Source organism: Melozone crissalis, unplaced genomic scaffold (genome assembly GCF_028551555.1).
Source record: "Melozone crissalis strain CALT ecotype California unplaced genomic scaffold, PUWL_Pcris_2 ptg000005l_1, whole genome shotgun sequence".
Lineage (NCBI taxonomy): Eukaryota > Metazoa > Chordata > Aves > Passeriformes > Passerellidae > Melozone > Melozone crissalis.
The window spans coordinates 35,207,724-35,218,525 of NW_026535783.1; the positions used below are offsets into that span (position 1 = coordinate 35,207,724).

At 36.2% G+C, this 10,802-nt stretch overlaps 1 pseudogene; it reads right to left on the reverse strand.

Moving 5' to 3' along the window:
* Window positions 1–7,078: 7,078 nt before the first annotated feature.
* Window positions 7,079–10,274, reverse strand: LOC128945653 (DNA excision repair protein ERCC-6-like 2; annotated as a pseudogene).
* Between the last annotated feature and the right edge of the window lie 528 nt (window positions 10,275–10,802).

Below are 10,802 nucleotides of genomic sequence, written 5' to 3' on the forward strand. Positions count from 1 at the left end.
CAAAAGAGACTGTAATCCAGTGCTATCAGCAACTCCAATTGATCAAGTAATTGGAATTATGATTCCAAATTTTCATAATGATCCACACAGGAATCAATCACTTCTGAGTAAAGGAAAACCCTTCTCCTTACGGTTTTGTTTGAAAGTTTTCAAAAATCACCTTTTCAGAACTGCGCAAGAAATAATAAAGTTATAAAAACACTCAGAAGCTGGAAAATGACAGCATTACAACTGCTCATGCATCCTGTCTAGTCTTCTACTGTATGCTTAGCAATACTAACTTTCCACAGAGATATTGCCCTCCCTTCTCTGCAGATCACCACATTTCTAAAGAGATCATTTTATCTCTCTCCCTTAAGATTTACGGTTTTTCCCCTCTGTCTGAGCACAAGGCCAAGGAGAAGAAACCCCAGGTTGCACCACAGACCAGCAGCAGCCTCTGCAGCTGTCAAGCACAGTTGCACTGTGGGCTACTATCTCAGTGCATCCCAATCAAGCTACTGGGTAGTTATAACCTCTTCTAGTTAGTTCCCAGTTCACCAACTGAAAACCAAAAGATAAAGCCAGACACAGATCACAAACTTCCAATCTGTCATGCTGTAATCCTGCAAGGTTAAAAATGAAAGTTCTCTGCTGCCAGGAAGACCAGATTCACTGAGGCTTCCCAGAGGTTTTGAATACCCACTTCTCATTCCTGAAGGAATAAAACAACAAAACATAAACTTTTGCTTAAAAAGTGACATGCTTAAAGTATAGCAAGTCAATTACAGAGGGTTTTATTGGTCACTCTGGGTCTTAAACACACTATTTCCTAAGATGTTGAGATGTTGATGGTGAGGTAAGTAAAATAAAAGTGTCTTGATCTATTTTTTAAATTCCCCTAGAACTTCATAAATTGTTTTCTTACCAGGATTTTTTATTTTCAGAGACATCATCCTACTACCTACCAGACTACCAGGTTACAAATGTCTCTTCTCATGGTTAGAAGCAAAAACTTCATGTATGAGATGAAAAACTGTAACCACACTCAATCTATCATCACAGCCTAAATACCTAACCATGTAGAGTGAACTCTGCAAAAAGGCCTAAACCTTTACCTTTTTTAGGGTAGGGGTGGCAGTTTTGACACTGGACATCAGGGTCTCCAGATGCAAACAAGTTCAATGTCTTTGGCTTTTTCAGTCACTAGTCAGGTTATTCCTTTCACTGGCATTCAGGAACCTTAATGCATAGAATGCTTGAACCAAAGGGTAAATGAAAACATTTTAAAAACTCCCACCACTATAAACAGCTTTTCTCATTACTAAAGAGGATTATTTAATTAATAAATATTAAATTCTTATTCTAACTTTTTCATTACATAAGCAATAGGAAGTCCAATTGTTACTTTTTAGCTTCTATTTCTTTTAGCGAAATGGAATTTACAAAGAAAATTTCTTAATTTATCCAGAAATGTTTCAAGAGAAATACCACAGTTTAGTCCAACCTAAAAATAGACTGCGCAGTCTAAGCACAAAGTAAGAAACTGCACATTCTCTTCTGCACAGTTTACAAAGAATCAGAGAGATGAATGGCACTGAATTCAGGTATTTCTGATGTTACCACTTCTCATTTGTTTCTCATCAGTCTAAAAGTTTGACATAGAAGACCATGAGATGGCAAATTACCCAGTTACAATTTGATAGAACCACAAAATTCTAAACCACAAAATTTTTCTGTGTTCCCAAGGATCAAACAGCAGTATGTCAAATATTAAGATAAAATATCTAATATTTCTCTTGCCTCATGCATAAAATACTTATTTCATAATCATAATTTCTTGAACTGTGTGCTAGAAGTTGATTATAATGCATAATTCTAATTTATATATACATAGGTATGTATAGTATATAATATAAAGGCAGTACATGAGTAAGTACATATATATTAAATATAAATTATCTAACTCTAATGATTAGGGCACATAGCAATGTATAGGAAATGTCCGTTAGAAGGAACACAGGTTCTCTTTTTTCTAAAGAGTGCAGAGTGACGCATCAGAAGCAGAACAGGATCTCAATATTTTACTAGGAGATATTCCTCAATACTCCAAGTATGTGACTCTTAAATTAGAATTAGCGTATTGTAATTACAGCCATATATATAACCACAACTACAAAACAGTGAGGGCAGAAAGGCAAGATGAGCATAAATGCCTCTAGTTATGCTGTTACTGTATAAATATATTGAGGGACCAATCTCTGAGTTTGCTGTGGAGGTGAAGAAACAAAAGCACAAAAGAGATGTTTTAAGGAATCAGCTTTCTCAGAGCTGATTCCTTAAACTACATACATACATAATTAAATTACATTTCCAATCAAACCACAGTATGAATGTTTTCCTTGCTGCAGAATTATAAACCAGAACAAGCAGAAACTGTCACAGATGTTCCATCACAGTCTGAATCATGGAGAGGCAAGGACTGATGACAGTTGTGTGCACTTACCTCAAACAATATAAAGAGACATATTCTATTTGTTTCTAAAGTAAGTAGCATAGCATAGAATGATTTTCAGGATGATACAGTAGATCACATTTACATGAACATACACATGATGGAAATAACTCAACACAAACAAAGGGAAATAAAACCCCTCTAGTACAGTTCTGCTGAAGAAAAAACAGATTCACACTGAGGCTAGATGATACTTGTTTAGCATCCCAGCTATCTCCACTGATAAGCCATTGTCTTCACCAGCTACAGTGTTAGGGACTGAGAATGCTGCTACTAAATATACAAATAACATTCAGCCACTGTGACACGTTACAACAGACCAATGCAAATTTTAATGTAATTAAACTGTCTCTGCATATTTTCAGAAAACAATGCTTTAGTGAGTGGCCCTGCTTATGCTCCAGCTTGTGCAAGTTGTGTATACAGTCTCAATTCAGTCATACTGTGTTGACACAGACACTGGGTCAGGTTCTGACCACTCAATTGCATCCTCTTAGCTCAGGCAAACCTCTGAGAACAACTGAAACAATCTGTCTTCAAGTATCATGCATATTACGTTCAATTACATCTTTTGTTTCAGAGCACAGTCTTCACATGATCTTTGAAAAGGAGATTCAGCTTTCTGATGCCAACTAAACAAAGGTTAGGATGCCCAGCAAACAACTCTGAAGACCTCCAATCATCTGTTTAGATGTACTCTCTTCCTCTTTCAGAATTAGCTGACACTGCTATGATTCACACATGATCTACAGGACAAAAGGCATATCTCTTAAATGCTCTGAATCACTCCTACCTCTCTCATCTGCAATCTAGACATCCAGTTTCGACAGGAGAAATTGCATCTCCTTAATCATCCCTAGCCAATTATCTACTTTTCAGGTACCCTCAAAAGGAAGGTAGATTCTGACATGATGTCAACTTAAGTGGTGATTACTCTTTTTTTATAGAATGGACCAAGTCAAGATGTACTGAACTGGGGAATGCACAAACAGGAGAGAGTATTTGTACCAATATTACACCATTTGTTGCATAAGCTGGAAGGTATGCACTGAAAAAGATATGCAGGACACTGCAGGAATAGAAAAATACGTAGCAGCAAAGGCACTTAAATGCTTTCTTGGAAGAACAAAATCCTCTCCTCCTTCTGCAGTTAAGATATCTAAGGAAGTAACTTAAGTAATCATGTTCTTACATAGTAACTGTATTATCACTTTTGAATTATCCTGTGATACTCTGATTATGTTATTACTAACAATCTTTGCCTCTTCATAATGCTGGTTTTTACACCCTGTACTGAAGCCATGGCACTGGCATCAGTCTGCTTTCTGGTGCTCAAAGTCATGACCTGCTAAAGATAAGCAAATGTATCCTTTCAAACTGTCTTAATGTGTTGACAAATGTTTGCGTTCACACCCTGACTTTCTCAAACACATTCATTACCTGAAATTACTCTGTCTCCCTCTCCCAGATCAAATATGGAATCTGTGTAGCACTCAGCTACTGCCAAATGCAGTTCTAAGTATAGCCCCAGTTTGCAAAACAACTTATGATGTAAAATTCACTGCAAATCAGACTCAGAACACATAGAGTCTTTACCTAGGTCTTGTAAGGTTGTGATTGGGATAGCTGCATTTGTTAGCATAGACAGGGCAAATTGTTTTACTATTTCATGGGAAACCTGTTTTTTTTCCAGTCAAAGAATTTCTATTGAAGGCAATAATGGAAATACTGGTACCACCTGCAAGGTCAGGGACCCACAGCCAGACCTATAGAAACACCAATGAGTAAAAAAACAAGGGAGCTGCCATCAGGAATAGTAAAACCTACCAAGTAATTTCCATGTGAAAGCAATGACACTCCATCTCCTGGATGATTTCTATTCCAGTCAGGTGACAACTATCATGAAGCTATTTCCTTATGCCAGGAGGTTATTATGGTTTTCCCATAGTTCATGCCTTCCTGCATGGAATCTGTACATGGAAGTATGAATTTCACACCATAATTTTTGTTTTTAAAGCCAAACAAAATGATAACCACAGATTTCTAAGAAGACAGAATTGATCTCTTTAGTTCTAATATTTGAAGACTATGTCCTCAAATACAGGTAAAATTCTTCTTTTTTAAATTTGTGTAGATTTATTTTTTTAAATTATACAGATGTCTTGACAGCCAAAATATTTTATGGACAGATCCCTAGGGCATTAAGTTTCAATATTTATGGCTTAGGTGATATTTCTTTGTAAAATATATTAAATTTGCAGGAAGCTACAGAGTGACATAAATCTTACTTCAAGACATGTTCCCATAGCTCAATTCAATTGCATATAACAAATAGATTTCCACAAATATACTGTCAGTATTTGGCATAAAACATGCACATCTATGGAAGTTTTGATTTATGCATACCATCACCTTGTAAGAGAAACATAACTTCCTGATTACTTCAAGAAAATGATGACAGCTTTGTACTTGGTCATCAATAGAAATCTTACCTATCCCAATCAGATTTCACTCTGTCTAGCACCAACTGATTCACACCATGACTGACAAACATGGTGCTAAGGTGAAGCCTTCCTTCAGTACACAATATCAGCTGAAATTAAACAAGGTTATCCAGCCCCTTCTACCCCTTAGGTAGAGGTTATCAGTCCCTCCTTCTGGCCTAAAACAAGGACAGCTTCATCCATGCAACTTTCAGCAGGTACCTTTCTCTCTTATTTTTGATTATGTCAAATACTGGCATCAGTTATCTTTGGTGCAATTAAAGCCACTTAGCTCCTCTTTTTGCTGACATAAGGGGGTTATTCCCTTCCTCTTTTTTAATTATTTGATGACCAGAGTTTTTATTCCATCAAACTTTCTCTTTCTTACCCAAGAAGCAATTTGCTTCTCTAAGCATAAGGACACTAACCTGTAAAGAAAATCAATACTGATGAAATGAACAAAAGGCCTTAATTTATCTCACATTTATTAACATCAATGAGGGTGTAGATATTACCTAGCTTAGGCTGACTTCCTTTAGCTGTATGTAATTCCAATGTACCAATGAGTAAGAGCTTACAGCTTCCTCTTCTACTTTCTTAGTTCATACTTCTTCTTGAAAAGCTGCTCCAACTGACCAATATACCATTTGGTATAGTAAAGTGGTAACAGCATAGAGTAAGAAGAAGTTAGGGAATACATTAATCTTACTTATGTTAGCTACCTGTAAAACCTAAAGCTTTTATTCCTTAAAATTTATGTTACATACTCAGCTCCCTGTTTCAGGTAGTTAAGTCAGATTTCACAGTCAGGATTTCAGATGGTTTCCACTTATAATATGTGCACAATGGCTACCACAGAGACAGAGTATAGTCTACAACAGCTTCCCATGACCTAAAGTAGAAGCTGCACCAGATCAAATTTAAGCTTATTTTCCAGTGGGCAGTCTTCCAGACCACAAAAACTACCACCATTCACAGACTGCTGCTGTGTAGGTTCAATGTCCAGGGTTTTAAAATTTCATAACATTTACCCTTCACATAAAACAATTTATACAGTATACTGAATGAAAACCTATATACATGTATATGTATACTAATGCTTAAAAAAATCAAAAAGGGTCAAGGTTTCCAGAGCAACATGAAGCCCTGGTCTCTTCTAGTTACAAGGTACTCTTCACACGGTCCCATAGCACTGAAAAATGTGACAGACTATTTGGCAAATGAGATATGACACTGAGTATCTTACACCCTTCCAATCTGTGAAGTATAGTTTTCATCTGGAAGTTTTATTACATCCAGAATTCAAGACTATAACCTGTCAAGATGTTGAAATTCCTTACCACATACACACTGTACTGCATATTTTCAACACATACTGTGCTGCATATTCCCTGACAAAGACATGACAGCAGTTTATAGAAAAAGGGAGATGAAAGTGTAGATGAGATGAAATTTGACACCCAATGTAATTTAATGAGAAAGATCAAATAAAAAAACTTGGTTCTTCACATCAACCAAGCTGAGAAACTCACCATTACAGGATACTGTGAAGATTTCAAAGGTCCACAGCTTCAGAGACTGAGCAAAATCATGGAAAATGGAAATCCATCAAAAGCTACTAGACACAAAGACATCATCTTTGTCTCAGGAAGTCCTCCAGTCTCTAGCACCTCAGAAAATATACGCAGTATCATTGTCACATCCTGTTATCCCTAAATTGTGTTGAGATGACTGCTGGTGTCCAAATTGAAGTAAAGGGAAAAAATTACTTAGTACTTCTGTTGAGCCGAGGAATATAATCAGAATTAAAGAAAGTATAGTACATTCAGAAAATTCGAAAAAAATTTAATATGAAATCATTATATATCATAGGTTACAACATACAGTAAATAGGCATGACTATGCACATATGTACTATACACTGCATGTGTAATTGCATACATATTCACTTATAAATAATTACTTGTAAAATGTTATTCCGTATCACTATAAATATGAATTCATCGTTTTACCTTTAAATTCATGGAATTACCATATTTTGTGGCATAATGCTGTCAAAGTTCAAATAAAATAGTTATAGTGCAACTTACATAGAAAATTTTCATTTTACTACACTACAAGATTTAGCAGTGGATGGTTCATCTCAATCATCTGCACTGTATTTTTTCCACAAAAAAGTTTCATTTCTTTTCCAAAGAGAACTTTCACACACTTCTCTCTCTTCTGTCACTGTGGAATGAGGGGCTCTTTCACAAAGCTTCTCTATGACTGCTATATCTGTGAGCTTTCTGAGGCTGTCCTCATTCTGTTCATTCAGCATATCCCAGAAATCTTTTGGTCTCCCCTTTGATTTTTCTGCTTGTCCTGAAGAAAATGTCCTTGGTGATCCTGTAGACCCATTTCCATCATGTCTGAAGATTTCACTGAGAATAGAGGTATCTCCAAGTAAGTCCACAAAAGAATTTTTCTTGCAAATCTGAGCTTTTCTTTCTCCATTTTCTGACTGAGACACGGATCTTTCCTTTGGCAGCTGTGTTTCTTCTGAGTCTTGCTGTCCTTCACAACTTTTTACAGACAGCACCTCAATTATTTCTGATTTACTGCTTCGTGAGCCAGATGCCATAAAATCCTTGAATGCCTGACTGTTTCTTCTTTGGATATGTTGAGTAGCAATAGTGGGTGACTGTTTATATTTTGCATCAACAAGCATATCTTGCAAGTAGGAGTCCCTGTGAAGCTGTTTTGCTTCTCCCTTATGGCCCTCCTGGGTCTGTGTTTCTGTAGTTCCACTCAGAAGCAGTCCTTTAGCTGATGAAGGTCTAGACTCGGATCTTCCAAAATTAACAATGGATTTTCTTTTTCTGAAGCGTGTTGTACCCAGTTTGCTTTCCTCACAGTTATGTGAAGCTTCTGCTGGTATTTCAAGTGAGAAGAAAGACTCCATCTCCGGATGCTTGGAAACATAGAATTCCTTCAACATTTTCTGCCTGGTTTCTGATGTAGCTTTGGCAATGTGTTCTGCAAGGTCCTTCACTGATCCCATATTAAAGTGAGATACCATTTCCTCAAATTGTCTCCTGTAATTATCAAGAAGGAAAAATGTGTTATGCTGACACCCTTAACAAGGGGGTGGGGAAATGGGGAGGAAATAATTGTTCCAAGTCCTTTTAAAAAAGACTTGCTAAACAAAAATTGGATAAATGCATGCACAGGAGACATTGTCTGCATCATCCTACCCCAGTGAATTATGGAATATTTGTTTCTGCTAAAAAGTCAACCTCTAATTAAAACAGATCACTCTAGTTGAGTGATCAACAATCCCCCATTGGAGAAAAGATATGAAATATGTTGCCTTTCCTGTTATGAGGGCTCCGAAAGGCAGTAAGATTTAACCCTGTCTGCCTCAAATACCACTTGACTGGGTAGCTCCAATCATTTGAGTGTGGTGACTGCAGACAGCTCCCCACTCTGCCCTCCAATTACAACAAACTGAGACATGTAATCACCCTCATTCACTCCATGGCACATCCACATGTACTACAAAGTCTAGCTGTATGCCAGGTGCTAACAAACAATCTGCCCAATGCTCAAGAGTGAATTGTTTCAGCTTTTTGCTAGATATGGCTTTAAATCTTGGAATAACAGCCTAAATCACTTCAACACCTTTGAAAATTTTACCTCAATAGATTTTTCATAACTAATTAAGATTTTGAACATTTTTAGAATTAAGGGTTCTCCTTTACCTGCATAATAAATATTTATAATTTTCAGTGTCTATAATAGTAAAAAAACCGAACAATTATTGGCACTTTGACAATAACAGTAGGGATAACTGAAGCCAGTTAGTGGATATGACAGCTTCTGAATGCTTACAGGCATTACCTAGATACCAACTTTCATATAGTAATTTACTTGTCTCAAGGCAAATTGAAAATATTTACCAAATACCTATTCTGTAGATTTGACTATGCAGCTACAGGTTTCCACTTTCTATTTCCACAAACCATCAGGCTATTTTTATTGAATTTCTATCTGCATAACAATGGAAATCAATATTCGTATTAATAACAGCAATCATTTGGGAAAACAGAAAACAAGGAAACAAAAAATTATTATCCCTCCAAAATAACAGAGGGAAAAAAGTATTAAAAGAGATATTGAAAAATATTGAGCCCCATGCTAAAAATGAAACATGAAGCCCTTTTTTTTTAACAGCCATTCAATGCAAGTGATGAGATCTGGGCAAAATCAGTAGGCAGTGATGACATCTACAGAGTTATGTAATATATGACCATTGAATCAACACGTTCAAGTAATTTGTGGATTCAATTAATTTTATTAATTAATTACAGTACTCAGAGTAGTGTGAGTCTAAGTTTCCCACTAATTCCACTCTTGCCACAGAAAATAACAGTATTGCCTCAGCAGGGTTGAAACAAAGACAAATGCAACTACTCAAAAGGAAATTTGTTTCAACCTTAGAATTTTACTTCCAAGTCACCAAAGCAGTCTCACCTGCGTATTCCTTTGGGTGTCCTTCCAATCAAGAAGGTGGTTGAACCTACTCTGTGTACTTTTTTGCTTCTCTGGGTCACAGGATGTGTAACATACAGATGCTGTTGCTTACTGTTCTTCAACATTTCTTGCCTTTCCTTAACAACTTTCTTCTCTGAAGTATTGTCTTCTGGAACTTCATAATTTTTCTAGTAAAAGGAGACATGGAAGTCATTAGAACAGCTGTGCCTCTGATGTAACAATGCAACCAACTGCACCCAATTCTGTCCCTTGTAACTAGCATTACTAGACTGAACACTAGGATTGGGATTTGGAGCTGAAATGCACACTCCCTGCTCAGTCACAAAATTCCAGGGACATTGAAGGGAAGTCTTGGTTCTCTGACATCTTGCACAAAAATATGATCCTATTTAAACCTGAATTATTTTTCTTAAACTCTCACAAATTCTCACCAAAATTTCCCCTTCGCCAAAACATAGCTGCTTAGTGATATCCTCAGTCTCCCTACAGACTCTACTTTAGAGATTAAATCACAAATTGCACTCACACCTTGTCATTTGCTGTTCAAAATCTGGTTTCAAATCTACACTGTTTCTTCCCAATGTTTTTCTACTTGATCCATGTCCATTTCCTTTATTTTCATGGGCTGCTCACAATGTTCTTGAGCCTTAGGATCTCACATGTGTTCTCACTCCACTACTTTGGTAAGTAACCTCAAACTAGCATACAGAGAGAGATGTTAATATTACAGAACCTAGAGACATAAATTTTCACTGTAAGACAAATGTACAGCTCCAAAGACCAAAATTTTACTTCAACATTATGTTACTCTAAACTACACTGAAAGCCCATCCCAATTAAGATAAAAACCCTATTCTCCCAATAATAGTATAATACTAGTAACAAAATTAAGACTGAATTAGTAGATGTTATCTACAGGATAAATATTCTACAGTTCTCTTGCTGGCTCTGTATATATTTGTTAACTTTTTTACTTGGAAAATGTATTTTCAAAGAAGAAAGAAACCATGGTCTTAAAAAATATTTATTTTTATGGATTTTTTTCATGAAAAATACTTACAGTATTCTTATCTCACTATGCTATTTTTCACTCTGTTAGGAAATTAGGGCTGTATAATTTAATTCAAGAAAATATAACTTGATTCAAGAAAGTATAACTTGAATAGAATACAAGGCAAACCATGTAAATGTCTGTGTTAAAGTTATGTTAAACCCCCATAAAATGTACATCAATGTATCTCTCATTAAACAAGACCAAAGTATATAAGGCAGTAATACTTTGGTTTACA